This window comes from Mobula birostris, chromosome 2 (genome assembly GCF_030028105.1).
Source record: "Mobula birostris isolate sMobBir1 chromosome 2, sMobBir1.hap1, whole genome shotgun sequence".
In the NCBI taxonomy this organism is placed as follows: Eukaryota; Metazoa; Chordata; class Chondrichthyes; order Myliobatiformes; family Myliobatidae; genus Mobula; species Mobula birostris.
In genome coordinates, this window is record NC_092371.1 from 59,341,424 (window position 1) to 59,366,569 (window position 25,146).

At 40.6% G+C, this 25,146-nt stretch overlaps 1 protein-coding gene across 1 annotated transcript in view; it reads right to left on the minus strand.

Annotated features, from left to right (window-relative positions):
* The window catches only part of nol4lb (nucleolar protein 4-like b), a 371,742-nt gene extending 357,375 nt beyond the window's left edge, over positions 1-14,367 (minus strand). The window contains exon 1 of the mRNA XM_072241820.1: positions 14,308-14,367. The gene's annotated coding sequence lies outside the window, so the exon portion shown is untranslated. The remainder of the gene's footprint in view (positions 1-14,307) is intronic.
* Positions 14,368-25,146: the final 10,779 nt, after the last annotated feature.

Below are 25,146 nucleotides of genomic sequence, written 5' to 3' on the forward strand. Positions count from 1 at the left end.
CTTGGTAGAACACTAGATGATGAATTTCCAGACTTTCTACAACTTAATCCTAACTTACTTTCTTACTTAAAGGGTCTTCAACTTGAAACGTTCACTTCTCTCTCCACAGATGCTGCTGAGTACCTCCAGCATTTTCTGATTTTGTTTGTGAATGTCACAGAGTTGTACAGCAGAGAAACGGGCCCTTCAGCCCAACTTGTTCATGCCAGCAAAGTTGTCTACTCATGATTGCTCCATTTACCTGTGTTTGGCCCGTATTCCACTATCAACATGCCAGTGTTTTATATACTGCAATTATATCCACCTCTACCACTTGGTGGTTCATTCCATAAACCTACTCTATGTGAATAAATTCTCCTCAGATCCCTTTTAAATCTTTTGTCTCTCATATGCTCTCAAGTTTTAGATCCCACTACCCTGGGAGAAAGACTGTGATTCTTCATCTTATCTATACCCCTCATGATTTTATAAACCACTGTAAGGTCATGTTCAGCCTCCTGCCCTCCAAGAAAAAAAACCCAGCCTATCCAGTCTCTCCTTATAACTCAAACCTTCCAATTCCAGTGACATTCTGGCGAAATCTAAGAATCAAATCAGAATCAAAATTAGTATCAGGTTTATTATCATTGAAATGTGTGCTGAATTTTGTTGTTTTATCCAGTGCAATATACAATATATACTGTATAAAGGAGAAATATATTGAGGTCACAAACATGAGAAAATCTGCAGATGCTGGGAATTCAAAACAACACACACAAAATATTGAGGTCCTGTTCGGGAGTTCATGGAACATTCACAAATCTGATGGTGGAGGGGAAGAAGCTGTTCCTAAAGCATTGAGTGTGTGTCTTCAGGCTCCTGTCTCTCCTCCTTGAATTGGAGCAGACGCAAAGTGATGATGATGTTTTCATCTTATCTGATGACGCCATATCATTTCAGGACAATTCACAAGGATAATTCCGGGATTGAAAGGGTTATCATACAAGAAACATTTGATGGCTCTGGGTCTGTACTCACTGGAATTTAGAAGGGGGGGGGGATCTCATTGAAACGTTTTAAATGTTGAAAGGCCTAGACAGTGCAGATGTGGAATGGATGCTTCCCAGGGTGGGGGAGTCTAGGACAAGAGAGCACAGCTTCAGGATAGAGGGATGTCCATTTAAAACAGAGATGCAGAGAAACTTCTTTAGCCAGAGGGTGGTAAATTTGTGGAATTTATTACCACAGGCAGCTGTGGAGGAGGCCAGGTTGCTGGATGTACTTAAGGCAGAGATTGATAGGTTCTTGATTGGACACGGCATCAAAGGTTACAGGGAAAAGGCCAGGGAGTGGAGCTAAGTAAGGGAAAAAAGGATCAGCCAAAGCAGACCTGATGGGCCAAATGGCCTAATTCTGCTCTTATGTCTTATGGTCTTATCTATACAATTCTGCCATCCAATATGAGTTAGAAAACAGATATGGAAGTGAATCAAACTAATGCTGAATAATGTCAAAAACGTGTCTACTGATACTGAGTGCAGGTACTCATGGCATACAGGTGCTGAGAGCTCCTGCCCTTGGGATGGTAGTTAGAAGAGTTACGAGATTATGTAGCAGAGTGCAATACACCGAGTTTGCTCAGAAAAGGAAACAATCGTTCAGCAGATACTGGAAACAGAAATTTGTGTCCATAATATTTATGCAGCTCAGGAAATTAAATACACATTAAGAGTACCGATATGGTCTCCATTTGCCCTGGACTTCATGGTTATACAATTAGTATTCACCATAAATACTCTGTAAAATTGTTGGCAAGCATAAGATTCCAAGCGCACACTGTTCAGAATGAAAATTGGAGAGCTGCGGACAGGGATTCGGTGCTTTGCTCCACAGGTGGTGCTGTTTTCTAATCTCCTTCACCAAGATCAAAGGAAACGTATTGAATTGTCCTGAATGATGGAATTCAACCCGACTGTAAAGTACCAGGAAGATACTGTGATATGATAAAAGAGATTTAAATGAGCTTTTGTGGCCTTCTATGTTATTACCATTACCGGGAAAAATCTCTGGCTCTATAAACCATGCAGATTGTAATTCTTTAAGATAAATATTTTGAAACATTTTAAATTTTAAAGTATATATTTTAATGTTAACAGGTTTTATAATATTTCAGTTTCTATCTGAATCAAATGTTTATCTTCTGAAGATTAATTTACTGCTCTGTCAATGGTCTAAAACACTAGTTAAGAAAAGTTTTTTTTTAACTTGCTGATTTTCTGCAGTGAGAATTCTATTATGTGACTGGCTGCTCAGGCATTTTGATGAAATAACAGCAGAGGGACAAACAGTAGCCAAGGTCAGGAAAGCATAGGATGCACCAGAAAGAGATCCTCTGTAGATTTGTGGGCAAATGTCTCTGAGGCATTGCAATGACTGCAGTTGCTTCACAGCTAACTTCAAAATCATGGTCACCATTTAAAGTGATGTTTCGTAGGGTATGAAAAACTGCTTATGCAAAGGGAAGCTGAATTAACTCCAAGAAGATACATTCCTGATTGGATTGTTGGTTGTTTCGTACTGCAGCAAAATCACCTGTTTTGTCAAACCCACAGCTGGAATACTGTGTGCAGTACAGTCCGCCATACTCCAGGAAATATGTGATTGTACAGCAGGGGATGCAGAAAGGATGAAGTAGGATGTTGCAGTGATGCAGAGTTTCAGTTGTGAGGAGAGACTGGAAAGGCTGGGTTTCTTTTCCTTGAAGTAGAGAAGCTCAAGGGATGACCTGATTGAGATATAGAAAATTATGAGATGCCCAGAGTGGGTAGATGGTGAGAAACTTTTCCCCTTGCTATTTATAACCAGAGAGCATAGGCTTAAGGTAAGAGGTAGGACATTTAGGGAGGATTTGAAGAGAGAACATTTACCTAGACAGAGGCTGAATTCTGGAACACACTGCCTGAGTAGCCAGGTATTCCCACAATGTTTAAGAAGTAATTAGATAATGACTTGAAACACCACGACATAGAAGGCTAAGGGATGAAGGCTGTCCATTCTGCCTGATCCTGTGCTGTTTGATTCCATGACTCCTCAGTAATAGATCATTCCATGGGAACCAAGTTGATTTTACCTTTTAAGAGCAAGGTTCACAGAAATGTAGCAAAATTAACTGAATTACCAATTGGTCTTGGGTATAAAACACATAATTTCATAAAGAGCATTGTTCAAGTTATCTTGTTTTTGCCCAATTAGAATTCATCTTTACAAAGTAAATATTTCTACTGAATTATTTTTTCCTATAGATGAAAAGCTGTGAAGAAAAATCTGTAATTCCCTTTTGCTAAGGAACAACAGCAAAAAAAAGCGATGTGTTCAGGATCACTGTTACAAACCTTTCATGTGGACAGCAATTTTTTGTGTAAATGAGGAGAATAAATAGCAGAGAAAAGGAAGCACGATTTGCTTCCTGACCATTTCATAAATGTGCAATTGGTATTTTAGAGAAGTGGTTCTCAACATGGGCCATCTGGCCCCACAGGGGGCTATGATGGATTTTTAATGGGCCACAAGTGAAAAACAATAAACTGGGGGCCACAGAAGTTTCTGAATAGGCCAAGATAACTTTACTGTTTTAATTAAATATATCTCTAAGCTGTTTAAATTTAAAAAGTTAATGTATGTAATTTATTTGGAACCCTGAATGAAAATATGCTAGGTAATGCAAATGAGGCAGTAAGACACCTTAGCCTGTATGCGTGTGTGTGTGTATGTATATATGTTGGGTGGGGGAGGGATAGTGTGGCATGTCAATCATTATCTCTGCTCTTGCTTGATCAAGCACAAATCACTGTTCACACCCTGCAGGGTGGCTCTCTGAGCCCTGCTCCACACCCACACCCAAATCCCAAACTGCTGATTGGGCGGAGCTGTCTGCAGCAAGGCCAATCAGTGGGTACGCAGCAGGAGACTGCTTCTGTTTGCCTTCCACTGACCCCTGTGTGTTACAATCAGTGGTTGGGAAGTTGTTGGAATCGATTGTTAGGGATGAGATTATCGAGTACCTAGAGGCACGTGACAAAATAGGCCAAAGCCAGCATGGTTTCCTGAAAGGAAAATCCTGCCTGACTAACCTACTGCAATTCTTTTGAGGAAATTACAAGCAGGGTAGACAAAGGAGATGTAGTAGATGTGGTGTACTTGGATTTTCAGAAGGCCTTTAACAAGGTGCCACACATGAGGCTGCTTAGCAAGATAAGAGCCCATGGAATTACAAGGGAGTTACTAGCATGGGTGGACCATTGGCTGATCAGCAGAAAACCAAGAGTGAGAATAAAGGGATCCTAGTCTAGCTGGCTGCCGGTTACCAGTGGAGTTCCACAGGAGTCAGTGTTGGGACCGCTGCATTTACCATGTATGTCAATGATTTGGACTATGGGATTAATGGATTTGTGGCTAAATTTGCTGATGATACAAAGATAGGTGGAGGAGCGGGTAGTGTTGAGGAAACAGAGAGCCTGCAGAGAGACTTAGATAGTTTAGAGGAATGGGCAAGGAAGTGGCAAATGAAATACAATGTGGGAAAGTGTATGGCCATGCATTTTGGTGGAAGAAATAAATGGTCAGAGAATTTAAAATGCAGAGATGCAAAGGGACTTGGGAGTCCTTGTGCAGGATACCCAAAAGGTTAACCTCCAGGTTGAGTTGGTGGTGAAGAAGGTGATTGCAATGTTGGCATTCATTTCTAGAGGTATAGAATATAAAAGCAGAGATGTGATGTTGAGGCTCTATAAGACACTCATGAGACTACATTTGGAGAATTGTGTGCAGTTTTTGGCTCCTTATTTTAGAAAGGATATACTGACATTGGAGGGGGTTCAGAGAAGATTCACGAGAGTGATTCCAGGAATGAAAAGGCTACCATATGAGGAACGTCTGGCAGCTCTTGGGCTGTATTCCCTGGAGTTCAGGAGAATGAGGGGGGATCTCATAGAGACATTCCGAATGTTAAAAGGCCTGAACAGATTAGATATGGCAAAGTTATTTCCCATGGTAGGAGAGTTAAGGATAAGAGGGCACGACTTCAGGATTGAAGGATGTCCATTTAGAACGGAGATGTGGAGAAATTACTTTATTCAGAGGGAGGTAAATCTGTGGAATTTGTTGCCACAAGTGGCTGTGGCGGCCAAGTCATTGGGTGCACTTAAGGCAGAGATAGACAGGTTCTTGATTAGTCAGGGCATCAAAGGGTATGGGGAGAAGACAGGGGAGTGGGGATGACTGGAAGAATTAGATCAGCCTGTGATTGAATGGTGGAGCAGACTCGATGGGCCGAATGGCCTACTTCTGCTCCTATATCTTATGGTCTTATAATACTTATAGAATATGACATGAAGGCTGCAGTTACTGCACTAGGGTCATCTGCCTGAAATGGGTAAACTGCAGAGAGGCATGAATGCTTGAAGTCCACCACTGCAAAACTATCTACCAATGCAACTTCCATCAAATCCCTGATACTTATCATACTTTGAAAGGACATTCAATTTGCTTTTCTTGTTGTTACACACTCTTTATTGTCTCATAGAATTTGCCTATATAATATTTGCCTAAAAATTAAATTATTTTTAAAAAAATACTGTCTAAAAAGCTAGCTTAATTTTTTAAGGAAATGCTTTCGGCCCAAAAGATTAAGACATATATTAAAGGTAAAACTATTTTTGAAGAAACATAGAAATCTACAGCACATTACAGGCCCTTCGGCCCACAATGTTGTGCCGACCATGTAACTACTCTAGAAACTGCCCAGAAGCCCAGCTATTTCTTGGAAAACAATATTCCTCTGGAAAATATAATGGCTTGTGTAACCGATGATGCTGCTTTGGTGGTCAGGAGATGCAGGGGATTCATTGCTCATTTAAGAATGCTGTACCTTGCGTTGTTTGCATACACTGTATCATCCAACGTCAGCATTTGGTTTCAAAAAAATTGGGGGATATTTGCAAGACACCTTGCTGCTGTAATGATGGCTAATGACTCTATCAAATCAAAGACACTTCAAGATCACCTTTTTTGGCAATTTTGTGAGGAAAATGAACAAGATTTTGAATAGCTACTAATGCATACAGAGGTCCAATGGTTCCAAACAGAATTAGTCCTCATTGCTTTGTTGCACTTTGGGGTGGTATTGTAGCATGTCTAAGTGATAAGCAGCTTGGAGAACAAACTGTCGCTGTTGAGGGTGACATATTTTACCTGTCAGATATGTTTGAAAATTTGAATTTATTAAACAAATAGTTACAAGGAAAATACTGCAATCTCATATCATGCAAAGAGGCTATTACTGCTTTCCTTGGAAAGTCCAAAATATCAGCAGCATCCCGAGTTTATGCAATTTCCTCAGTGGTCACTCTCAAAATAGAATTGCAAGATAATAATCTGATTGTGTATCTGCATCATTTGAAACAACTGCACACTGATATGGAATTTTGGTTCAGAGACCTGCTGGACGTATATATTCCAGATTGGGTGGCGAATCCATTTGGGGTGAACATGAATGATGTTGGCACCACATCGTAAATGCGTCTTATTGAGTTGCAGAGTAATGCAACAGCTCAGGCAAAATTCAAGCGCAGCAAGCAAAATATCTGGACAACTAGCAATATTCAAAATAAGTTTCCACAGCCCTGGGAGATAGCTAGGTGTCTTTAATTGAATTTCCCATCTCTTATCTAGTTGAATTAGTCAAGCTTTTCACCTGCTGTCAAAAGCTAGTATTCAAAAACTCTGTAGTTTATTGAATTTATTTAAATCCTACATCCGTCCCACAACGTGAGGGAGTAAAAATCTTTGCGTTATGACTCTGTCGCAATGTACAGACATGTGAATTTGTAAGTCTAATGGCTTGTAGAAAGAAGCTGTCCTATAGCCTGTTGGTCCTGCTTTAATGCTGCAGTATCTTTGTCAGACGGAAGCAGCTGAAACAGTTTATGGTTGGGGGGGAGTGACTAGTGTCCCTGGTGATCTTCCATTCCTTCTCTCTGCACCTGATGCTGTAAATGTCCTCAGTGGAGGGCAGTTCACATCCACAGATGCACTGGGCTGTCCGTAGCACTCGCTGCAGTGCCCAGCGATCAAGGTTTGTGCAGTTCCCGTACCAGGCTGTGATACAGCCAGTCAGGATGCTCTCAATGTTGCCCCTGAGGAAGGTCGTGAGGATCTGGGGACTCTTGCCAAACTTTTTCAGTCACCTGAAGTGGAAGAGACGCTGTTGTGCTTTTATTTTGCCACACACCTGGTGTGTACAGTCCAGGTGAAATCTTCAGTGATGTTTAAATCAGTTGCATGGATCTGACTAAATACCTACAGTAAAATTATTAAATGCTTTTTCATTGCTGGTAGGAAGAATATTATATTACAAATAAAGTATGCAATGCAGAACTTTAAAATAGTTTTATTTTTCATAATACCTGTAACATTACATTAAACATATAATACCTATAAACTGTTAAAAATAAATATTGTCTGTATATTAGAATAATTATACAGTTGACTGAAAAAAATTTAGCAACTAACAGAGACTATCGTGGGTCAGGACACAAAGGCAAATTAAAGCCACAAGTGGGCCACAAGCAGAAAAAAGGTTGCAAGAGTAATTAAGAAGTTCTAACTCTCTATTTTATTTCCATTCGCTTTGCACCAGCTGCTGGTAAAATGGTCAAAGACAGATCCTTTCTTTGTGGAGATCCCTGCATAAATTGGCATTGTCTTACATCTTTACAATGTGCATTGAGTAAATTGTGAAACTCCCCAAAACAAAAAAAAAATATTTTATTTATTATGCATTAAACCCTGCATGGATGTGTGTGCGCCTACGAAAACTTGCTGTACACTCCCAAACCAAAAACCATGGATGAACCAGGAGGTTCACCGTCTGCTGAGGGCTAGATCTGTGGCATTTAAATCTGAACTCCAGGTCTGTACAAGAAAACCAGTGTGACTTGTGGAAGGCTATTTCAAGAGTGAAGGATCAATTCTGACTGAGGTTGGAGGCAACATAAGAGCATAAGATCATAAGATATTGGAGCTGAAGTCGGCCACTTGGTTCATCGAGTCTACTCCACCATTCAATCATAGGCTGATCCAATTCTTCCAGTCATCCCCACTCCCCTGCTTTCTCCTCATACCCTTTGATGCCCCGGCTAATCAAGAACCTATCTATCTCTGCCTTAAATGCAACCAATGACTTGGCCTCCACAGCTGCTCGTGGCAACAAATTCCACAGATTTACCACCCTCTGACTAAAGTAATTTCTCCACATCTCAGTTCTAAAAGGACGTCCTTCAATCCTGAAGTCATTGCCTCTTGTCCTAGAATCCCTTACCATGGGAAATAACTTTGCCATATCTAATCTGTTCAGGCATTTTAATGTTTGGAATGTTTCTATGAGATCCCCCTCATTCTCCTGAACTCCAGGGAATACAGCCCAAGAAATGGCAGATGTTCCTCATACGGTAACCCTTTCATTCCTGGAATCATTCTTGTGAATCTTCTCTGAACCCTCTCTAATGTCAGTACATCCTTTCTAAAATAAAGAGCCCAAAACTGCACACATCCGATGCAGGGCAGCTCTGGCAGGGTTTGCAGGACATTACTTCCTACAAAACAAAATGGCAGCAATACTTCACTACCAGATGAACTCAACACCTTCTATTCCTGCTTTGAAAGCAAGAACATAACTGCACCTGGTGACCCTGTGATCTGTTTCTTGGAGGCTGATGTTAGGCTGTCTTTAAGTAAGGTGAACCCTTACAGGACAGGGCAGCAGGCTGCAAAGGAGTACCTGGTAAGGCCCTGAAAACTTGAGCCAACTAACTGGCGGGAGTATTCAAGGACATTTTCAACCTCTCACTGCTATGGTTAGAAGTTCCCACCTGCATCAAAAATGCAACAATTATACCACTGCCCTAGAAGAGTATTGTGAGCTGCCTTAATGAGCTGTCACAAGCACTCACATCTGCAGTGATGAAATGCTTTGAGAGGTTGGTCATGAGTAGAATGAACCCCTGCCTCAGCAAGGACCTGGACCCACTGCAGTTTACCTATCACCAGAATATGCCTACGGCAGACACAATCTCCATAGCTTTTCACATGGCCTTAGATCACCTGGGCGATACAAACACCTATGTTATCATGATGTTTGTTGACTATAACTCAGTGTTTGACACCATCAGTCCCACAGTCCTGATCGATAAGCTACAGAACCTGGGCCTCTGTACCTCCGTCTGCAATTGGATCCTCGACTTCCCAACTGGAAGACCAAATCTGTGCGGTTTGGTGATAATATCACCACTTCATTGACAATCAACACTGGCACATCTCAGGGGTGTGTGCTTAGCCCACTGCCTGTATGTATTTGGTCTATATCCCTCCTAAACCTTTTCTATCTATCAACTTGTCCAAGTGTCCTTTAAATATCATAATTGTACCCATCTTCATCTCTTCTGGCATATACTTTCCCATATATCCACCACCCTCAGAATGAAAAGATCTCCTCAAGATTCCTTTAATTTTTTTTTACCTTCTCACTTTAAACCTGTGCCCTCTGGTTTTAGACTTCTCTACACTGGGGGAAAAATTGTCACCACCCACTTTATCTATGCCCCTCAGTCTCCTTCACTCCAGGAAAACAGTCCCAGCCTATCCAGTCTCTCCTGATAGCTCATGCCCTCCAGTGCCAGCAACATCCTTTTGAGATTTTTCTGCACGTTCTCTCGCTTAGTCACATCCTTCCAAATCAGAATCATAGATTTGCCTTAACAAGTCCATTCTGACCAGTATGACCACTGGAATGGTGAACAATTTCCTAGGTGCAGTTTTTACAGCTGCAAAACAATGCCACGAAGTTATTATTTATTATCGAACAACCAATTCTTCAAAATGAGAATGCAGGTTAATAAAACAAAAACATGAACCACCTAGCTGGCTATGGATTTCAAGTAATGAAGGTAACTATTAACTACTGTCTTCAATCTGATACCATTGTTTGTGGTGATGTCCATTTCTTTTAGAATTAACAAGATATTGTCAGAATTGTATATTCTGGCAACACATCAGTGTAAACATGTTAATCATCAGATTCATAAGATATATGGTTTAATCTGAAAGGCTACCCAATTTTCTGAATATTAATATCCATTTTGCTGGTTGTGTTTCACTTCAGAAAACAATGAATGCCAATTAAATAATAAATTTACAGGCAACTTAGGCAGAATTTAAAGGGAATTAAATAGTAGTGAGGGTTTTGTAAGCATTTCAGCTGAGGGAGATTCAAACCTTTGTTTTCAGATTCTGTAGGTTTTCACATGGAGCTGGTACTCCACATAAATTCATCTGCAGTACAACCTGCTCTCATATAGATAGACCAAATTGTTTCTGATAGCTTCTTTCTCAAAGAGCTGCTTATCCAACTGCCAGAAATAAATTGCTCACTTTGGATTCTTAAATGTGTCTTTAAAATGAATTGCTTTTGGAGCCTTTCCACAAGGTGAAAGCACCAAAGACAAATATTTTTTTTTTCTTTGATCTGCTGAAATAATTAACCACTTGATTCTATTCATCACTGTTTTGGGTTTGGCCTTCACCTGCACTAAATGCGTAAGAGTCCCACAGGCACAGTCCACCATTCTCTACTCTTTTGAGACAAACTAGAAATGCTGGTTATCTGGTATTATGAAGCGCACTGTTGATCCTGAGGATCGAGGATGGAAGATGAAATGTTGTTTCTTGAGCATGCAAAGTTCAAAGTTAATTTATTACCAAAGTACATATATGTCACCATATACAACCTGAAGATTAATTTTCCTGAGGGCATTCACAGTAAATACAAAGAAACACAATAGAACCAGTGAAAAACCACATACAACAAGATGGACAAACATCTAGTTTGTAAAAGACAACAAATTGTGCAAATAAAAAAGAAAAAGAGAAACAGCAATAATAAAAATCAATCAATCAATCAATCAATAAATAAATATCAAGAACATGAGATGAGGAGTCCTTGAAAGTGAATCCATAGATTGTGGGAACAGTTCAGTGATGGGGTGTGTGAAGTTGAGTGACGTTATCCTGTCTGGTTCATGAGCCTGATAGTTGGGGAGCAATAACTGTTCCTGATCCTGATGGTGTGGGTCTTGAGGCTCCTGTACCTCTTTCCTGATGGCAGCAGCAAGAAGGGAGCATTGCATTGTTCCATCAAAGCTGAAGATGCTTAGAGTCGGATGTCATTTGTGAGAGAAAGGACAGGATTGGAATTTTGTTTGGATAACCTTTCACTTTGGAGGTTTGATGATCTTGAGCATTAATTCTATTTCTCTCTCCTTCCATATATGCTGCCTAATTTGCTGTTTATTCACAGCATTTTTAGTGTTTGTTTCCTATTTCTAGTACCTGCAGTTTACTTTGATTTTTAAATCTTCACCAGTTTTACATTTTCTCTCTTTAGTAGTGCTGACTAAAATCAGTTGGGCTTTCTTTGTATTTAATTTGCATAGAACATAGAATGGTACAGTACAGCACTGGACAGACCATCCAGCCCATGACTGTGTGTTGATTCTGATGGCAATTTATATGAAATATCCTCATCCATGTTTTTCCATTCCCTTCGTATTCATGTGTCTATCTAAAAGCTTCTTAAGCTCCACCAGACTATTCCTGGTAAATATCCTAGGCACCTACCGCTCTCTGCATCAAAAAGTTGCTCCTCACATCATCTTTAAACTTTCCCCATGCCTTAAAATTGCCTTGACATTTCCACCCTATCTTATGCTGTATATACTTTGAATAATTTTAGGAACTTGCATCACATCTCCCCTTAGCCACCAACACTGTAGAGAGAATAACCCAAGTTTGTCCAACCTTTCCTTTTAGCTTGTCCCCTCTAATCCAGCCAGCACCCTGGTAAATCTCTTCCACACCCTCTCCACTGCCTCCATGTGTTTCCTATAATGAGGCAACCAGAAATGCACACAATACTCCAAAAGTGGTCTGACTAAGCCGTTACTTCTTTACCCTCAAACGCAACACCCCTGTCAAGGAAGACAAGTGTTCCAGACACCTTTTACGACCTTTTCCACTTGTGTGGCCACTTTGAATGAACTATGGCCCTGGTCCCCAAGATCCCTCTGTACCTCAATGCTATGAAGGGGTTTGCCATTAAATGAATACATTCTACTTTCATTTGACTTCCCAATGTACAAACCTCATACTTGCCCAGATGAAACTTCATCTGTCATTTCCCCGTCCATATCTGTAACTGATTTATATCTCTTCTGTATCCTTTGTTACATGTCCCCTTCTCAATACTACCATTGGGAAGGAAATATAGGAGCCTGGAGACCCAAACAACACCAGACCTCGCAGATCATCACTACTTACTCTCTGTCTTCTATTGGCAGGCAAGTTCTAAATCCAAATTTGCATTTCACCTTGTATTTCATGCATCTTTATCTTCTGAATTAGCTTACTGTGAGAGACCTTATCAAATACCTTACTGAACAACATATAGATAATGCCCATTGCTTTACCTTCATTAAGCTCCTCTAAATCTCAATCAAGATTGTAGGGCATGACCTTCCTTGCACAAAGCTATACTGACAGTCCCTGATCAGGCTATGTATGATTTTCCAAGTGCATGAATCCCATCCTTCAGTATTCTCTCCAAAAGTTTTCCATCACTGACCTGAGGCTCACTGGACTATGATTACTAGATTATCTCTATTTCCTTTCTTGAACAAAGGCACAACATACACTACTGTGCAATCCTTTGGGATCTAGCCGATTGCTAATGAGGACACAAAGATCCCATCAAAGCCCCAGCAATCCCCTCACTCGCTTCTTTCAATAGTCTAGTATATATGCCATCAGGCCCTAGGGACTCAACTACTTTAATGTTTTTGAGAAGACCACCTCCTCCTTAATCTCGAAATGTCCCAGCACATTACCATACCCCCATGCCTTTACTATCCTCCAAATTCTTCTCCTCAGGTGAGTTTTTATTGGGTAGCTGTTTTTATACTTCTCTCTCCTTTGTTCTCAGTCTGCTTAAACTCCTATACGGATTGGTTGCTATTAGTGATCTTTTTTCATTCTCAAAGGGGATGTTCATTGCACGTAGAGAAGATAGATGATTAAAATGATGTGGTGCAAGAAAGAGAGAGTGAAAAAGGATAATTAATAGCAACCAATCAACCAATCTGTGTAGAAGTTTAGGCAGAGCGAGAACAGACAAGAGAGAAGTATTTTTAAAAACTATCCGATTAAAAACTCTCCTGAGGAACCTTCCCTCTCCTCCCGGTTTTCTATAACCTACATGTTTTCTAAATTTTATCTGTTCTCATGAAACGTCATTGACCAAAAATGTCAACTCTGCTTTTGTCTCCACAATTGCTGTCTGACCTGCTCTTCACTTTCTGTTTTTATTTACACAAGTCCGCTATATACCTGGGAAGTGCTGCCTACATCTGTCACTCTGTTCTTGCTGGAAATCACAGGGAGCCCATTGATGCAGCCTAGTCATGCTGGAACTTCAAGCACTTTGACGAATCTTCTTTCATTTGAATGGAGATTCCCAGCCATAAAGTGAAGAGGATGAGGGCAAATTAAGTTACTTAGGTTTCGCTTTATTCCATTTTCCCATTTTTAATTATTTCCCCCCATTTTTAATTACTTATTTTCCCTATGTTTATTGTTGCTTTAGTTCATTAAGATTTTTAAAATTATTTACAGAATGTTAACAATTTTAAAATGTTGCTGAATGCGATGACACCTTAAATAAAGCCTCCCAGTTTTGCCCTCAAAAGTTGTCAGGACGTCCCAGGGTGGGGCCCTGTTTGTTGCTTGCACTGAGGCCTCAGTGCTTTTCACCGGAAGCCTCCCAGGTTTGGCTAGCCTTCCACTAGCAAAGGGTGGGGGGGGAGGCATGGTGTAGGGACTGTAGGGGGTTAGTCTACACTGTGGACTGGATCCAGCTCTATTAAACTCATTAGCTGCTTCCAGTACAACAGCAGCACTGTGCTTTGGCTGTTTGCAAATTAAGATTTCAGTCTTTGCAAAGTCATATCTGACAAGGTTAAAGCAACTGTCTGAAGCAACAGTAGATAAAAAAAAAAGCCCAGTTGTTTGGATCACTGACTTCATTGTCAGTTATACTGGATGGCCTTTGCATGATTTTGCCGAATAATTTGTGGCTATGTTTCAATGACTTAATGACATGACATACAGACACACATATCGCAAAGATAAACAAAGAGCGAACTAAATTTTAATGAAACTGACCTGTAATCCTCCTTAAGCAGACTGAGCAGAGAAAATGTGCTTGGTTAAGGACAGGAAACCATGCAAAAGGAATGTTTTAAGTGTGGGAGTATTGGCAGTGGCACCTTGCCCAGTGTCTCATCTCTAAAACCACAAACCAATGCAGGAAAAGAAGCAAACAATATGCAAACTGCCCTCATTTTTCTCTGTTGAAATCCTGACATCAACACAAATCTTTTAGCATTAACAACTGTGTAGCTAATATTTACAGTAGTCTCTAACCAAAGGGTGCATTAACTTCTGATCTGATGATCAAACTTCTGAGTTCTTCTGAACAGCTGAACTTTGATGAAAATTTATTGATCGAAAACTTTAGTTATGTTTCTCTCTCCAGTGATGCTGCCCTAGCTGATGAGTATTTTTATCACTTGATTTTTGTCATCAACATCTGATTTTGTGATATGGGTTGCCCTCTACAATAAACAACATTTATATATAGAATCTTAACACATGTCCTTTCCATCATGAGTAGCACTTGATTTCTTTCATCCAAAGTATCTAGGTTAGGGGTTCCTAACCTTTTTTATATCATGGACCAATACCATTAAGCAAAGGATCTGTGAACCCCAGGTTGGGAACCCCCAATCTAGTGTTGGATCTAGAGAGTAGATTGAGTGAACTTAGCCTTTCCTCCTTGGAGTGATGGGGGATGAGAGGTGACCTGATAGAGGTGTATAAGATGATGAGAGGGATTGATTGTGTGGATAGTCAGAGGCTTTTTCCCAGGGCTGAAATGGCTAACACGAGGGGGCATAGTTTTAAGGTGCTTGGAAGTAGGTACCGAGGGGATGTCAGAGGTAAGTTTTTCGCACAGAGTGGTGGGTGTGTGGAATGCACTGCCAGCGACTGTGGTAAAGGCAGATACAATAGGGTTTTTTTAAGAGACTCTTAGATAGGTGCATAGACCTTAGAAAAATAGAGGGCTAAGACTAGGCAGCTTCTCGAGTAGGTTACATGGTCGGCACAACAGTGTGAGCCAAAGGGCCGGTAATGTGCTGTAGATTTCTATGTTCTATGTTCTATGTCTCCAAGGACACATCTCTAATTTCAAACCTTTTCCTGTTTTATTTAATTTTATTTTGATGGCCGGTCATCAAATACTGGGTTATTAATGTAAATTCCCTACCTTTCCAGAAAATAAGACTTTTCTTCCATATAGCATTTTAATGATCTATATAATATTTTTCAAGCCCCAAGCTTTTCACAATCAAATTAGTACTTTTTATAATGGAGGAACTTGATGACATTCCAGCTGATATTAAAGCCTCAGATGACCTGGCACTGAAATTAAGTGCAGTTGAAACCTTGCACACTGTTAATGCCTCATCACCAGAAATCTCAAACGCACCAATACTTTTATACTTTATACTTTATTGTCGCCAAACAATTGCTACTAGAACGTACAATCATCACAGCGATATTTGATTCTGCGCTTCACACTCCCTGGATTACAAATATTAAATATTAAAAATATTAAAAATAGTTAAAATTAGTAATTTTTAAAATTATAAATCATAAATAGAAAATAGAAAAATAGGAAGTAAGGTAGTGCAAAAAAACCGAGAGGCAGGTCTGGATATTTGGAGGGTACGGCCCACATCCGGGTCAGGATCCGTTCAGCAGTCTTATCACAGTTGGAAAGAAGCTGCTCCCAAATCTGGCCGTACGAATCTTCAAGCTCCTTGGCAATACCTTGCTTGGCAAAGGATGAGAAGGGCACTCCCTATCAGATCATTCATTCAAATATATAGTCTCAATGCTACAGTGTGCTGCTGTCAAGTTAGCTGCAATGTAAATGAGACAGACACCTCCTTGTGGAACATGTGTTTGCCAGGGGGGTTCATCAAAGCCAGATGCATAATGGACTCTACTCCATAGGCTGCTTATAAGAATGCATACTGAGATAAATATTAACTGTTGTTGAAAGATCATTAACTTGGCAAAAGATGCACTTTGATCTGCCTGAGACATGTTGGTCTTCCAATGAATGGAGGTGACCACATATAAATACAGTTGACAGGCACTGAAGGTTAATGCAGCACCACAGATACTCAATGGGGAAAAGCCTTGGTTCTGCATCCTTTATCACTAGATACTAAGGGGTTGGGCTCCATGAAGCACAGTATCTCAAAGATTTAAAGATGACATATTAGGGAAATTGAAATCTTATAAATGAATATACTGCGTTGCTTCATAAAGTGACTGAAGATGATATGTTCTGATGGCCTTGTTGCCTACTTCATGAATGAAGTATGTTTTAGGAAAACTTATCAATTGTGCAGGCTGGTGAGTATGCAGACTGATGACAAGGGTGGTTATACTGCTCTGTTGTTGAGATCAAATTAGGATTGTACAGTTTGTAGGAAAGTAGCCGTTCCTCTAGCATTTTGATTTTTTGCTCCTGTATTAACATAACTATCAGAGGTTAAACCCTGACCCCTTGCTCAATTCACCCATGACCAGTCTAAATCTAACCAAGCCCATGGACTTCGACTTTTTCTCATACCAACCAACAGTAACCTGATCCATGTGTTCAGGTCCCATTGCTCTCAGGTAGGGAGCCATGCTTTACTCAACAAAATATCTCACTGAAAGATCACTCTTCCACCGTACTCCCCTGAAACACAGCACACAGTTCTGTATGGCAAACTAAGTGAATACAAGATTGACTTTGAGTCTAAAGTTATTATATCCTCAGTTCGGCAATAATAGAATTGAAATTTAAAGCAGTTTTAGTTCTAATAATCAGACTTCTTGTTTACTAATTTCATAATCTTCTTAATTATGTCATATAGACTAATTACTGCAATGCATTTTTACTGGCCTTCCAAAGAAATCAGTTGGCAAACTTCAACTCGTTCAGAACACCGCTGCTGGACTTTTAACGAAAACCAGAATGAGGGAACATATCACTCCGGCCTAACTACTCTGCAAAGGCTTCCTGTATCTTTTAAAATTTATTTTATAGTTCTCTCACTTGGATCTAGGACTGGAGTTCATCACAGAATAGTTTTTGTTTTATAATCCTGCTCAAGCTTTCAGGTCTTCTTTTGCCAATCGCTTCAATTTAAACAATCTCCCTCAAAAGATAATTGGCAGGTTGGCTTTTTGGAATGACCCTCCTAAACTGTGAAATTTAGTACCTAAAACTATAAGGGATGTAGACTCAGTTGACACATTTAAACACCAGTTCAAAACCTATTTATTTAACCTTGCTTTTACCTAACATATTTTTGTCTTTTATTTTCGTGTGTATATTTATTTTTTTTAATTTTCATGTTTGTACTTTTTCCCATTATAAAACAGTTTGAATTACTTTGCCTATATGAAAAGTGCTCTACAAATAAGTTATTATTATTGTTGTAGTTTTATTTTTTCTCAGCTCAAGCTGGTAAAACCTATGGTACGGGCATAGCCAAGCACACTCATTTCTCAATTGCTCGGAACTTATCAGCCTATTCTAGTTTAGTATTGTGGTTTTCTGGAAATTTACATAAATATTGCTGTGTAGGCCTTATTGTTTAATGCTATTGTGTAGTGACTTTGGGATGATACCATTCGTAGATATTATTATTGGGACAATGTATACCCTGTTGATGTTCCACAGTCTTTTAATTTCCTCTTTCTGGTGTTTTTCACTTATTGATTTCTGTATGTTATGTGTGTTTGGAATGTCTATTTATGAGTTGGTATTTTAAAGCAAGATTTTGACGAATGATGTTTGTCACTTGATTGTGCCTGTGTAAGTAATCAGATTGAGTTAAACTGCTACAGGATCCTGTAATGTGTTGCATAGTTTCGGTTTTTCTTGGCATTTTCTGCATTTATTGTCTTAAATTTGTTGGTCTTTATTATGTATTTTTGATTTTTGTGTGTGTATGTGTGCGTGTGTGTGTGTTAAACACCTAGCCCTGATTTGTTGCAAGGAATCCTTCTGTTTCTAGGAAGAGGTCTCCAACTCTGAGCCAGGCAGTTCAACGCTTCCTTGTCAATAGCTAGTCTACTCAGATCATGGGGATGTCTTCCATGGAGGGTCATGATCTTGCATTGGTTAACTCTTTCTTCTATAGTGATAATTTCTTATTTGGTCTGGGTTGTGTTTTTATTTAGGTTTAGTGTTGTGTACATTTTCCTTTTACTATTTTTAATGTAGAATTATCAATCCAGAGTATTGAGAATACATACTCAAAGTTTAACAGCTTAATTAGAGTTCTTTTTCAATTCTGAAGAACTTGGGATTTAAAGAATATATCTGCTTTTCAACTATTGTTGGATTTAAAGAGTTTTTTTTAAAAACAATAATAACAAATTGAATTTGGGTCAGGTTTTGACCCCATTGTGATACTTCCTGTAAGACAAAGTCTAATTCACCCAAGTGTTTAATCATGTAACTCTTGAGTGCAGATTAACCTAGCTTCTTAATAACAGTGCAAAGTGAAGCTACCATTATAATGTTAATACATGTGAAACACAGCTTCATCTTCAAATCATTTCAATTTGTAAATTTAAAATGTTTCAAGGGTAGGTGGGGACATAAATATCCGAGGTTTTCCTGTTGATTCAGGAAATCAGTGCTCCAAATGATGTTGCATTAAATGATGGAAATTAGAAGGACCTTTGCTTCTGTGATGGTCTTGGCAGTGTCAGGCAGTGCTTGGTGCACTAAAGTTTTCTTTAATGCCAGGGAGAGAGAAGAATCAACCAGTTTTCCTATTCCTAATTACAGTCCATTAGTCCCCAGTGTATTGAACCTGTGTCAGCAGTGAGTGAGGACAGAATGAAGCATGTCTGTAATGTCACTCCTGTCTAAGAATGTTTATTGCCGAGGGTCGTGTGAAGAATGATTACTCATGGGAGAAAGAAAAATGCTGCAGCAGTTGTGAACCTGAACTCACCACGGGATGCTGTCTTAAGGAAAACAGAAAAAGCCAAAAAATAAAAATCAGGCATTACAGGAGGATAGCTGAACCCCGATAAGACAAGGTGCAGAATGAAATTGTAGATAATGGTCAGACTTCACTTGCTTTGAGTGCTGAAGAAGAACAGGGGTATGAGCACCATCAATCAATAATTCACGGCCTGATACAAATTCAGTATGCTGTTATCAGCCAAAAGTCTTAAACAGCAATAACAGCTTTAGAAAGTGATGAATACGCTGCATAATGTCAGGTCAGGAAATTGATTACTGTTCTCCTGCTAAAGGAGTTAAATGGCATGGTTATTTACAACAGCTAAATAACAATACACCACAGGTCTTTTACTGATGCTAAATTAAATGTATTGTGGTTGTAAATTTATATTATTGAACTCATGATAATTATATTTTATACAGAAACACATACGGTGCTACAGAAGGAAGAACTGTATTTATTCTGCACTTTTCTCCTCCCCAAAGAGCTTTACAGTCAAAATGTAAGTAAAATGTTGAAATATTGTCACTTTTGTAATGTCTATTGTACATCAAAATTCCACAAAAAAGTGATAATGACCAAATGACTTGTTTTGGTGATGTTGAATTTTGAATAAATGATGATCAGAAAGCCAGGATTAACCTCCACCCCACTGATCTTCCACAAAATAGTGATATGGTAATATCACTATATCACTTCTTGATGGAAAGACCCCAGTTAGTCTGAGTTGGCAGCAATGTCTCAAACTCAATCACGTCGAGTGCAGGTGCCCCTCAGGGCAGTGTGCTCAGCCCGCTGCCGCTCACACTGCTGACTCATGACTGCTTTGCCTCCTTCAGCTCAAACTGCCTCATCAAGTTCACTGATGATACTCCAGTGGTTGGCCTCATCAGCAACAATGATGACTCGCCATATGGAGAGGAGGTAGAGAGGCTGGATAAATGGTATGAGAACAACAACCTGAGTCTCATCATGGACAAGACAAAAGAAATTATTGTGGACTTCAAGAAAGCACAGGTCAACCACTCTCCATTGCACGTCAATGGCAGTGAGAGGATCATCAGGAAATACCTCTCCTCTATTTGTGATAGTTACCAGAAGTGTTGCAGACGAACAGCCAAAAGCATTGTTGAGAATCCCTACCACCCATCCCACAACCTCCTTGACTCACTACCGTCAGGAAGGAGGTACAGAAGTATCAGGACTAGGACTGCCAGATTGGGTAACAGATTTCCCTCAGGCTTTGAGACTATTGAATACTCTGCCACCACCAAGGTCTTGTCACTAGGACAGCCAGCTGTTCACCGTTTACAGTTTCCCTGTGCTGCACATTATATGCATTGTGGATTATGTATTCTTAACTTATTTATGGTAATATTTTGGTTTATGTGCTGTGCCATATATGTTTTGTGGGTGTACCGTGGTCTGGAGGAATGTAGTTTTGTTTGGTTGTATATATGTGTAGCCCCCCAGTACGCCTCAGGCTCACTCAACTCACTGTCTAGGGAAAGCAGCCCTCAGCCCCGCCAAACTGGGTAATTAAGTTTGTGTGGATGCCGTGTGATTGTACCCCACCCCGCCAAATAACAGACAATACACCATATACGATTAATAGATTACAATTTATAGATATTACTGGAACTCTATAATTAATAGAGATAAAATATAAAAGGAAAATCACAGGCGCCAAACTTATCAAAGTTCAATCTCTTCATGCACAAACAGTTGGAGCTCTAGTAATGAACCTCTCTTCACCATTCAATCCCCTCTGACCACTTCGACCCACCACCTGGGACCAACCACAGTGGTCGGCCAGACGCTCCACACGAGTCTATCTCTGTCTCCTCTCCTCGCCGAAGACACTGGACTCCTGCTCAGGGTCCGACCCCGTTAGCCGGCTCATGGCACTGCGTCCACTCTCTCCCTCCCCATCGTGCTTTCTGCCCCCAAAAACCCGCGCATCACAATAGCTTACAGACACACAACAAAGAATAACATCTATCCCAATTGGTTCATTCGCTCTCTTATCAATAATATAACCCAAACAAGCTACTAGCGAGAGAACTTTCTCAGCGGTTAACATAACAAAGAAGCCATTTTAATTAGCCTACGCAGTAACATAAAAGAGAAAAACACTTACACTCTCCCCCCACCAAATAAAGTCATGTCTCGCCAACCATTCCTGCAGACACAAAAACCCAATCCAGGTACACACAGTGACATTGCTCCTCAGCAGTGGACCTCACGCCCGATACCACGGGCGCTACATAGGCCAACCTCTCTGATCAGCTGAGGGAGGGGCTGTTCCCCTGAAATGATCCCCCAGCACTGCAAGCAATCTAGCTGCCCTCCTGGCCAGCTTTTCCCCTGCTTTCAGATAACTGGCAGCTGTCACTACGGGGTAATTGACACTGACAGTTCTAACACCATCAACAGCCCATCTACTCAAACTTTCAACCAATCCCTGTCACTCTCCCTCAACCGAGCACTGCCACTCATCTAACAACTGAGAGATCCGCTCCGCCCACATCTCGTACGTCTCCGCCCCTTTAGGGGTGGACAATATCCCAAAAGCCAGGCGGAGCCTGCCATAGCCGGAACATTTATTCGCAGACACTACCTCTGAATCAAACCACTCTTTCCTAACAGTATGGACAGCCTCTAGTCCCACCACCAACGCGTCAGCGCTAGTCTGAACTCAAACAAAGATCTCACCCAACATGCATGCAGCAATAACCAGCAAATAACCCACAGAGACGCACGTTACTAACCGCAATCCCGCAGAGACACAGCAGCACTGATTTAAACAGGGCAACCACACAGCCAATCCCGGACGAGCCCCCAAGTGTAGCCCCCCTGGTATGCCTCAGGCTCGCTCAACTCGCTGTCTAGGGAAAGCAGCCCTCGGCCCCGCCAAACTGGGTAATTAAGTTTGTGTGGATGTTGTGTGATTGTACCTCACCCCGTCAAATAACAGAAAAAACACCATATATGATTAATTGATTACAATTTATAGATATTACTGGAACTTTATTACTGGATTAGTGCGCGTGCGCTGATCATGCATGCAGCCTGTTACAGCCATTCCGATGAGCATTCTTACTTTTTTCTTCTTACTTTTTTGACATAGGTTATTTTTTGTTTTTTTTTTCACGATAACACGTTGAAGCTGCACCCTCTCTAACATGCTGGTAGAAAGAGTTTTATTCAGGTTTTTAGCGCTGGAAATAGTTACATTCCGACACGTCTCATTAGCGGGGCAGAAGCATGGCTGTATTGTTTATTTCAGGGACCAGCTGATTGAGCTTATGCCGGCCGGTTTAACGAGCAGAGCGGCAGACACCCCTGCTGAAATCTGGACGAAAACACACAGAGGATGCAGAGGGGGATCACAAAGGCGAGGAAAGAGGACCGGGTCGAGACAACAGAGACTTATAGAGAAGGGGAGTTTGATGGGTAATAAAATGGATGAGTTCACGGTGCTAGCCAGGCATCACAGAACATTTCGGGAGTGCAGTGTGACGTGTTTTACTGGAACGGGGCTGCACAAGGACATATCGATCAAATCTTTTCCATGGACGGCTTCCAGACTGTTCGGGCTGACCGGAGGTGCACTGAGAGCGGTAAGCGTAAACAAGTTGGGTGCTTACTGTTCTGGTTAACAACGGATGGTGCAATCCGGGTCATATTACGATCGAGGAACATGTTTGTAGACTGGATATTGAACTTTTTGTTGTTGGACCCCGGCCATATTCCACCGAGATAAAACACTGGGCGTCACAGGAGGTTGTTCCTGCCTGTGGCCATCGAACTTTGCAGCTCCTCCCGTGGAAGGACAGACACCCTGAGCCAATAGGCTGGTCCTGGACTTATTTCCATCCGGCATAGTTTGCATTTTGCATTTTGTTGTTTGATTGTTTGTGGTTTTTGTATTGCTATATTTTTGCCCTATTCTTGGTTGCTGCGGCTGTAACGAAACCTAATTTCCCTCGGGATCAATAAAGTATATCTATCTATCTATCTTTCTAACTCTATAATTAAAAGAGATAAAATATAAAAGGAAAATCAAAGGCGCCAAATTTATCAAAGTTCAATCTCTTCATGCACAAACAGTTGGAGCTCTAGTAACGATCCTCTCTTCACCATTCGATCCCCTCTAACCACTTCGACCCACCGCCTGGGACCAACCATAGTGGTTGACCAGACGCTCCACACGAGTCTATCTCCGTCTCCTCTCCTCGCCAAAGACCCTGGACCTTGGACTCCTGCTCGGGGTCCGACCCCGTTAGCCAGCTCACAGCACCATGTCCACTCTCTCTCTCCCCATCGTGCTTTCTGCCCCCAAAAACCCGCACATCACAATAGCTTACAGACGCACAAAAAAGAATAACATCTATCCCAATTGGTTCATTCGCTCTCTTATCAATAATATAACCCAAACAAGCTGCTAGCGAGAGAACTTTCTCAGCAGTTAACATAACAAAGAAGCCATTTTAATTATAACATAACAAAGAAGCCATTTTAATTAGCCTACGCAGTAACATAAAAGAAGAAACCCCTTACATATGTAAAGTCAGATACAATATTCTTGAACTTGAACTTAATGTGTGTCCAACTGAAAAATTAGAGAGTGGCTTAGTTTAAGAAGTCTAAAAGCAAAAAAGTTCAGCTGTTGGAAATCCAAAAGCAAAGCAGAAAATGGAGTAAATATACAACAGACCAGGCAGCATCTGCGAAGAGAGAAACAAAGTCAATTTTTCAGGTCAATGACCTCCCATCAGAGCTCATTTGCCCTGGTTTAAGATCTTGTATGAAAAGCAGTCCAGGAATGTATATCTACATTTTGTGCTGAAGTCCCTAGAACTGCATGAGTAACAACTTTCTGGTTGAAAGGCTACAGAGCCAGCAAGTGTCAAGCTCTGTATGTTGGATGAAAATAAAAATAAGCTGCAGATGCTGAAAATATGAAATAACAATAAAAATGGCTGAAAAGACTTAAATGGCTAGGCAGGCATCTGTGGGAAGAAAAATTTGAGTTAACATTTCAGGTCCAAAAGCCTTGTCAGAACTGTGCTCAACAGTTGCAAAGTACAAATCACATATTAGAGGTAGATAAACTTTTCTGCATCAGAACCCAAAAACATCACCTCATGTCATCTTCTATTTGTCCATGAGAAAGTTTCCAAGTCCTGTCCCTGGTGACCTACTAAAGCTACCTGTTGTCTTTTAAAGTATCAATGTTTAAATTACTGTTAATTGCACTAATAATCTTGGTTGTTTTCAGGGACTTTCACTTTCGGAGATGATTCTCTTGATGTTAGTAAAAATATCTGAAAGTAAAAATGTGGGAAAAGAAACAATCTTAGACTGAGAAAACTTTGGCAGTCTAAGATGTTGTGTATGTTCCTGTTGCTTATGCACTCTTACCACAGACACACATGGGCAGGTACACAAGAACATTCGTAACAACATCTTTTTTCTCTGTTCCGACTCACTCTGAGCCTTTTCCTAAATCACCCCTGTGTTTTCCCTTCCCATCTCCTTTCTTCCTTCCTGCTGCCTACTTGCTTCCTCTCCACCCACATTTTCCACTTTCAATCTGCATTCCTACACAAACTGTTTGTTTTCTCCCAAGATGACGCCACACCACGCTTGCTAATCACCCTGCCTGACCCTCCAGTGTTCTGGGGTGGATTCCCTGACCCCACCAAATTTTTCCCATTCTGAACAAATTCTGTAAAAGCTCTAGTGACACATCTAGTGGCATTGGCTGTACTCTGAATGGGTGTTTAAATGGACAGCAAAGAAGGTAGTGGTCAAGAAAAGCAAATAGGAAGGATCTACCCCATCCTTCATCAGGACTAGTCATGCTCCTAGCCTAAGTGCTCCA